The following is a 9,572-nucleotide window of genomic DNA, read 5'->3' on the forward strand; positions in this document are numbered from 1 at the left end:
CCGGTTCAATAGTTTTATTAGATTTTGAAAAGGCCTTTGATAGGATTGAACATGACTACTTATTTAAATCTTTGGAGCAATTTGACCTTGGAGAAAATGTTATTGATTATATCAAAACATTTTATAATAGTAGATCTAGCTTTGTCATTAATAATGGATTTTTGTCAAAGTCATTTTCCATGAACCAGGGGATATTTCAGGGTTGCCCCATATCACCCTATCTGTTTATCTTGGCCATCGAAATGTTGGCTATTGCTATTAGGGACAGTCCAGTCATCAGAGGTATTAAAGGACAAGTTCACCTTCATAAACATAAGGATTGAGAAAATGCAACAATATTAGTAGAACACATCAGTGAAAGTTTGAGGAAAATTGGACAATCGATGCAAAAGTTATGAATTTTTTTAATTTTTGTGTTAGAACAGCTGGATGAGGAGACTACTACAGCTTGTGAGTCATATGCGTACAACAGTATAAAGAAAATGTAAAAGAAAATTCAACATATTTTCACTTTTTTCGCATAATAAAAGAGCACTTGACTTGCCTCTTTCTAAAGGCAGGGGGAATAATATTACCCATAACATTTGTCGGTAACGAGTCAGGGGAATGTGTACTTTTTTCAAAAGATGGAATTTTGTGAAATTCTCTTTATATTTTCCTTATATTGTTGTACGCATGTGACATCTAAGTTATTCATACACTGCAGTAGTCTTCTCATCCAGCGGGTACTGCACAAAAACTTCAAAAATTCATAACTTTTGAACGGATTGTCTGATTTTCCTCAAACTTTCAATGATGTGTTCTACTAATATTGCCACATTCTCTCAATCCTTATGTTTATGAAGGTGAACTTGTCCTTTAAGGTGGGGGTGTAGAAAAAAAAAGATCTCTTTGTTTGCTGATGATACTATTTGCTTTTTAAATGGTGAAATGGATTCTTTTTTAATTTTTTTTTATTTGTTTGAATTGTTACATTATTTTTATAGTTTTTCAGGCTGCCTCATAAATATGTCTAAATCTGAAGCAATCCATATTGGTAACTAAAAGAATAGTAAAGAAAAACCCTTAGAAGAAAATGGTCTTACTTGGAGAATAAAGACTTTTAAAGCTTTGGGTGTTACATTTTCTTTGGACACGCGATCTTTATATGAATTAAATTTTCCTGTAAAGTTAAAAAAAGATAGAACAAGATGTGAATTGTTGGAGGCAAAGGAACTTATCATTAATTGGGAAAATAACAGTTGTTAAAACTTTATTACTGCCTCAGTTGTTGTATCTGTACTCAGTCCTATGTATCAATATTCCTAAGTCCTTTTTTAAAAGATTGGATAGTATATTATATAAATTTATTTGGAATAATGGCAATGACCGGGTTAAAAGAGTTTTACTCTGTGATTCATATGAAGAAGGTGAGCTGAAAATGATTGATCCTTGTACTTATGCAAAATCACAGAAAATGGTCTGGGTGAAACACTTTTTGAATAATGATTATGTGAGTGCAAGGAAATATATAGAAATAGAAATGTTTAAACTGTTTCACAATGATTATCTAATGTTATGGAAAACAGAAGCTCCCCAATGTGTGTTGAATGAATTAAAAAAAATTGTCAAATGATTGAAACTCTGAAGATCTGGTATGAATATAGACATTTGATATTAAAAGGAATGAATTTAACTAAGTTTCATATGCAAGATTCCATTTGGTATAATAAGCATGTGAGTTTAAGACATAGACCATATTTTTACTATCATGCTTGGTATGAAAGAGGTATTTTGTATGTTTTTCACTTGTATAGGGGTGCCAATTTTGTGAAGACTTTTGAAGATTTAGTATTAGAATATGACATCCCTATAACGGACCGTCGTAAGTACAATTCCTTGATGAATGGTTTGTTTTTGGATTGGTTTACAGATGAGCATGACGCCAATGAGAATATTTTTGATAACATTGTTTCTGAGTTGGTTAGAAAACCCAAAGTACCTAAACATGCATATTCCTTATTACGAAATACAGACTATTTGTCTCAGAACAAGGTTAAAAATAAGTGGGAAGAATGTCTTGGTTTAGATGGAAATGATACTGATTGGTCTGCAATACATAAAAACAATTTCAATTGTACATTAGATACCAAGTTAAGGTCGTTTTATTTTAAAATATTTCATAACGCAATAGCCCTCAATTCATTTTTGTATAAAATTGGTCGAAGTGAGTCTCCATTGTGTTATTTTTGTAAGATGTTCCCCGAAACTTTGAAACATAATATTTTGTGATTGTACAGTAGTTGCTCATATTTGGAAAAAGCTTTCTGATTGTATTGACAACATGATTAACAATAGAGTCACTACAGTATACCTTGATTTTGATTACTTATTTGGTGTTGATACTGGAAATAGACACGATAAATGTATTACTTTTTTGTTTATATGTATGAAATATTATATAATTCGTTGCAAGTTTCAGCGGGTAGGTTTAAATTTTCAATCTTTTATATCATTTGTTTGAATGAAACAAAAAATTGAATGTAAAATAGCTGAGAAAAGGGGTAAATTGGGCTCTCACTTTAAAAAATGGACACTTTTATTTATATCATAGTTTGATTCCTTTTCACCCTTCGCACATGTACGACAATGATGAGTCAGTAAAGGAATGATATCTTATTCTAATTTTGTGCAGACATGAGTAATATGCAGTGGAGCCCCACCTAGGCAGAGTTGTTTTAGTGTTTTTAGAGTGAATGATGGGGAATTTGCCCTTGTTATTAAGTTAGAGAGATTGGTGGGGAGCTTCCTTTAGTCGACAAATCTGTACTTGTTCCTCTTTCTTTTAAAGTGGCACCCGACGTTTTCTCAAAGTACTCTAAATGCTTTTCCCTGTTATTGTGTGATTTCAACACATGTAATTATTACTTCATAGAGCGTAATTTATTTCCATGGCTCATGTTATGGTGGGACTCCACTGCATAGGCAGGGAGATATTTTCGTTGTGTTGTGTTGTGTTGTGTTGTGTTGTATTGTATTGTGTTGTGTTATGTTGTGTTGTGTTGTATTGTATTGTATTGTATTGTATTATATTATATTATCCTGGTTGTGTGTTCATTTATGCTCTGTTTAGCACTATATTTGCACAGGTATGATATGTATTTTGTTTCATGGCAAATGTTATACAGTGTTTAATAAAAACAGAAAAAAAATGTACCGGTATATGCAAAATATAGGGCGGAGCTTGCTCGGATCAACAAGGCGGCCAATCAGCGTCCTTCTTATATCACTTACTCGGCAGAGACTGACAGAATGCCATTCCGTACACGAAATCCTTTCTGTGTAACACGAAATCCGTTTCGCATGGTACGAAATCCATTTGATATGGAACGAAATGCATTCCGTGTGCAACGAAATCCATTTCGTGTGCAACTCAATCCATTTCGTATGGTACCTTAAATCTTTCTAATTTCTAATTTTCTCAATCTACTCGCTCTATCATCCCGTTTCATCAGTAGGCATATGTTTTTTTTTTCATGCAATATTATTCATATTCAGAATTTCCTTGCAAAGAATTTTTGCCCATTTTTTTTCTTTTTCATAAAAACTTTAAACAAACATGAACACTGAATGAAGATTGGAATACAAAATGTTTATGTGATTGTATGATAAAGGTATAGATTAAAAAGAAAAACTACGTCGAATGTACCTCATTAACTTTGCAGCAGACAAAGGAATTAATAAGACTGTGTGATCTTTACCTGAGTAAACAATAAAAACAAATCTAAGCAACTATTGCTGCTCTTTCAAGAGTGCTATAAAAAAAAGTTGGTCATATCCCCTTCATATACCCCTGACCTTTTGCCCGATATTCTGCGTTGGTTACACTCTCTATAATGAGGTTCAATTCATTTTTTTTTTTTCAATTCAAACTTTATTTCATTTTTCGAAAAGAACATAAACGTTTCACTTTCTTTGGTAACAGAGGATAAGGTTACATATAATCAAAACAGAGTAAATTGAGAAAACATATTTGATTGTGGAACCTTGGAGTAACAAATAATGTTGTAATGAAAATTGACTGAAGTGATATAAACGATATAATATTATCCAAAATATCGAAAAATGGAGGGACCCACTAAAAAGGCAATGCTTGTAGAATGTGGGGCCCTCAGGTACAGAATGTCAATAGAATATGAACTGATGCAAAAAGGGGGAAATTTGGGAATAAAGTCAAATAAAAGAAAAAGTCTGGAAGCCCAATAAGAAGACAGAGTAACAGACAGACACACATACACAGGCGAATGAACATTAAACGAGACTGGGACGACAAAACTTATAAAGGGGGATTTATACTAGACAGAACGAGACAAGACTGTCATAATAGGAAGACAATACAACGGACAGAAAGGCAAAACAGATCCAGCGATCCTCGACAGAACTATATCGAAAAAATAATGGGATGCGTGGAAAGGATACGGAAGTATGGAAAAATAGAGAGAAATAGATGCGGGAGTAATACAAGTAGAATCGAATCTACTCTGTAAGTGTCTCAGGACAACAGGGACGAGAAAATATGTGACAGTATATCATTGGTAATCAAAATTCGTCGAAAAAAATTAAAATGAGCCAACAGGCTGATTCAATTCTGTAGGAACATAACATTGCAATAAGAAAGACTTTAATCTCCTCTTAAATGAAAACATAGAGGGTGCAATTTTTATGTCATTATTCAGAAAATTCCAATAAGTTGGGCCAGTATAGATAAGTGTGTTCTTAGCAAGGATTGTTCCTAAAAGAGGTAAGTGAAATTCATTGGAACGTCGAGTGGGATAGTCATGGAATGATTGATTTCTTTGAAACATAGAATCGAAAATGGAGGGGAGTGAGTTGTTGCTGTACGTATACATAACTTGCCCCAAATTAAATAAATACAAATCTTTAATTTTTAGCAGCTTATGAGCGGCAAATAACATATTTGAGTGGGAGGGTATGAAAGGATAACTGATGACACGGAGAGCTTTCTTTTGAAGAAGGAACACTCTATCCTGTAGGTTCTGGTGAGTGTTGCCCCAAACTAAAACACCATAATTAAGATAAGGCAATATCAATGACGAATATAACATAAGTAATGATTTTTGTGGAATATACAATTTCATTCTATTTATAACACCTATATTACGTGAGATTGTGTTGGATATATAATCAATATGTAACTTCCAGGAAAGTTTGTCGTCAACAATAATTCCAAGGAATTTAAAATGTGAAACTCGTTCTAAATGGAAATCATTCAAAACTATAGCTGTATTCAAAGTGTCAACACTATTACTACAAATCATATATTTCGTTTTTTGGGCATTCAACGATAATTTATTGGCTCTTACCCAATTATTCACTTTTTGTACATCAGTATTGACTTTTTGAACAAGAAAATTAACATCATTGTGGGCAAAAAATACACTGGTATCGTCAGCAAAATGGATAAAGGACAATACATCAGATGCCTGACAAAAATCATTAATATAAACAATAAATAACAGTGGCCCTAATAAATTTCCTTGTGGAACGCCAAAATTCACTTCTCTTATTACTGAATAATTATCTTTAATTGTAACAAACTGTCTTCTATTTCCTAAATAACTCTTGAACCACTCCAAGGCCTTCCCACGTATTCCGTAATGTGATAACTTGTGGAGTAGAATATCATGATCAATTATGTCGAAGGCCTTGGAGAAGTCCAAGAAAATAGTAATTAAATGAGAGTGGCTATCAATTGCGTGAGCTACTTTATCAACAAAATAAAAAAGGGCATGAGTTGTATTATGCTTCTCTCGAAAACCAAATTGAGAATTAGTCAAAATATTATGCAATTTCAAAAAATTAATAGTTCTCTTATAAATGAGTTTCTCTAAGACTTTGGACAACGATGATAATAATGAAATTGGACGATAATTACTGACTTCAGATTTGTCACCCTTCTTAAATAAAGGAATTACTTTGGCCAGTTTCACATTTTTGGTTTTTGGTTTTTACATTTAGGGTGGTAATTACATTAAACGTCAAGATATATCGCATTAAAGGGTTGACATGAATTACATTTAGGATTGTTACTACATTAGCGTTAAAATGTACATTTAGGGTTGTTATTACATTTAGAGTTAAGATGTATTACGTTTAGGGTCGATATTACATTTAGCGTTAAGATGTATTACATTTAGGGTCGATATTACATTTAGGGTCGATATTACATTTAGGGTAAAAAGTATTACATTTAGGGTTGACATGTATTACATTTAGGGTCGATATTACATTTAGGGTTGACATGTATTACATTCAGGGTGGTCTCCGGTTATTACATTTAGGGTTCAAATGTATTACATTTAGGGTTGACTCGATTATTACATTTAGCGTTAAAATGTATTACATTTAGGGTTGTTATTACATTTAGGGTTAAGGTGTATTACATTTAGGGTCGATATTACATCTAGAGTTGATATTACATTTAGGGGTGATACATACGGAGCCAGTTTCATAGTCCCCTGCTCGAACTCGTTCGGCGGGGACAATAATGTTCTGTGTTTCAATAGCTATAATCTATAGTGTTTAATGCAAAATGACGCAGCAGGGCAATACTGAAATGAATGCTACGGTATTAACAGAAAATGGCACCGAAATTCTCCTAGACACATCTGGAGGCGGTGATAAGAATTGTCCAAATAGATACTCCATGACCTTTCATCCCAGGCAGAACTGCCTCTGAGTAGTTGTCTTCGGCCGTGGGTTCAGGGTGCCCGATGGGGAATTGTCCTGGTGAGTTGGCCCGGAGGGTAAGTAGTTTGATATCCGCAGGTAGTTGTAGGCTATCAAGATTGGTAGGAGAGTCCTATAAAGGGAGTAATCACCCGGTTGATGTTTATCTGGTGGGTAATTGCCCTGGGAAATTGTCCTGGTGGTATTTATCCGGGGAAGGGGGGGGGGGGGGAATGTTGTCGGGGGAGGGGGGGGGGGGGTGTAGTTGCCCTATGGGGAATAGCCCTGGAGGTAAGTTGTTCGGGGCTAGCCCTGGGATTGCCCTGGAGGGTAATTGCGCAGGGAAAGTTAAAGATTGCAGTGGTATTTCCCCAGGGTAGTATTAATCATCGGGTATTTATTGTTACCAGGGATACTAATGCGGGTAGTAGTTATCCCGATTGTAGTACAACCTTCGTCATTTGTCAGTGATAGACAATTTTTTGTCACGGAAACCGTATTTTTAGACAAAAATTAATTACCAGTGTTTTGCTCACTCCATTGGTCAGGTTTCTGCATTGAGATTTTGGTGAGGATAATCATTTCTAAATGAGGTGAACATATCTTTGATCATCGTTGGGCAATGTGTTGCCGTTGGGTGGTACGTGTATTGACACGTTTGTTTTTTCTGAAAGAACATAAATCCAATCACCAGTTTTGCTGGATGAGCTAACACTATCAGGTCAGGGTGGGGCATCGGTAATATTCAGTGATTGTTTAAGTTATATTTGTATTTGAATTCACTGCTTTTTTGTTGTTGTGATAATGTATTATTTGATAGTGCTATCTGGGGGTAGTCATCCGCGGGATAGTTATCCAGGGGGTAGTTATCCGGGGGTAGTTATCCGAATGGTAGTTATCCGGGGGTAGCTGTCGGGGGGGGGGGGGGGGTAGTTACCCAGAGGGTAGTTATCGGAGGGGGGGGGGGGTAATTATCCAGGGGGTAGTTATCCGGGGGGGGGGGGGGGGGTAGTTATCCAGGAGGTAGATATCCGGGGGGTAGTTATCTGGGGGTAGTTATCCTAGGGGTAGTTATCCAGGGGTAGTAATCCTGGGGGTGGTTATCCGTGGGGTATAGATGTCCAAAGGGGGAATCGCCCAGAGGGGTGATTGCCCTAGGAGGGTAGTTGTCCGGGGGGTAGTTGTCCTAGGGGGTAATTGCCCTGGAGGGTAATTGCCCTAGGGGGTAGTTGTCCGGCGGGTAGTTGCCCTAGGGGGGAATTGTCCTGGGGGGTAATTATCCCAGTGGTAGTTATCCGGATGGTGGTTTTCCAGGTGGTAGTGTTCCTAGACCCGGTGCCTACTTCTACGGCAGGTTGTCACGGGGCAGATGGTGTCGGCATTCCTAACGTTAGATGGTCCATTGCCCTACTGAAATGTTTTCCCCATTGTTGCTGGAATGCATTTTTATGGGTGTCGTACTTAGCCAATAGTAATAGGGGCCTAAGCGAGTGACGTTTTGGTCGGATAATCAGACCGTAGTTGTAGTAATAAATTCACAGACATCCAAATGCTCCTTGACTATGCAATTATTGAGGGAGCTGGTAGTCATTTACCTTTGATATAACATACAATTTAAGGCCTAATATGTTCCGGGCGGCGAAATTATTTTTCCCACATAAGTTCCGGACCCCAAGTCTACATGATATGAATATTCATGACTTACGTCTTCTGAATAAGAGTACGCATGCGCGTTTTTTTTTTTATTGCGGCGAGGAAAAGAGAAAATGAATAAGAGTATACGCATGAGTACAAGCAAAGATGCCTACCATCAATCAGAGCTCATCTTGTCGCTCGCTATCAAACTCATTTGAGTAAAGGGTAATTACAATTGTATTGAGACACTATTGACATAAAAATACTTATTTTTAATTTAAAGATTTATTTAATTCAGGAGTGATTTTTACTAAGTTTTTAAAGCTTGTTAGGTTTAATCAGTATGCCACTGGCATTTTTGGTATTGACAATTCATAGACATTGACGTTTTGGTGATGGTGGTGGTCGCAGTGATGATGTGCATGACATTGATATGAAAGGCATTGGTTAATATTGTGCTCATTTTTTAACCCATCCACATATGGGCCTCCATGTAATCTGTAATTTCGTGCCTGTCTAGTAAGTTGGCAGTGAACTTGGGCGCTATCTTTCCTACGGCGCGATCTACACGCGAAGAGCATTCATCCGTCATTGAAAAACTGACTGTTTGCCATTCCCACTAGGCAGGAGGGTTGATGCGTGTACACTCATGCAAATGTGCACTTAGTTACCTCAATACAGCACATTTGAAAGAACTGCTTCATAAGAAATCACTTTTCCCAAACTATTTCAAATATTTCACAAACAAGAAATTTCTTCACTAACATATATTTTTTTTTTATTAGTTTAATGTCATAATATTTCATGATGGTATGTGTTCTGTATTTACATGGCAAGATGGGATTTTTTTTTTCCATCCAGGGTCAAAGAAGAAAGTGACAGAAAGGAAACAAATAGGATAGGGAGGAAATGAAAAGGATTGAATGAAACACCTGCTCAGCAGGCTCTTTTTTATTGATTTAACACAATGGTGAACGCAGTACATCAGAATTTAAGTACAGTTCTAAATAATTCATTAGTTGAAAAATGAGCAAAGAAAATGGGATTTCATCGAGTTCTAAATGAAAAGTAAATTAGCATCGCCATGGCATTTAGATCTAATATTTACTAGAACAGACTAGACCTGATGCAAACTTATTGTCAAGCTTTTGGTTGAGTTTCTTCAGAGACACGAATTTTGGTAGCACTAAACCCGAGTGAACAAGCAA

Source organism: Diadema antillarum, unplaced genomic scaffold (genome assembly GCF_040938485.1).
Source record: "Diadema antillarum isolate AM-2024a unplaced genomic scaffold, OU_Dant_1.0 scf00000201, whole genome shotgun sequence".
In the NCBI taxonomy this organism is placed as follows: Eukaryota; Metazoa; Echinodermata; class Echinoidea; order Diadematoida; family Diadematidae; genus Diadema; species Diadema antillarum.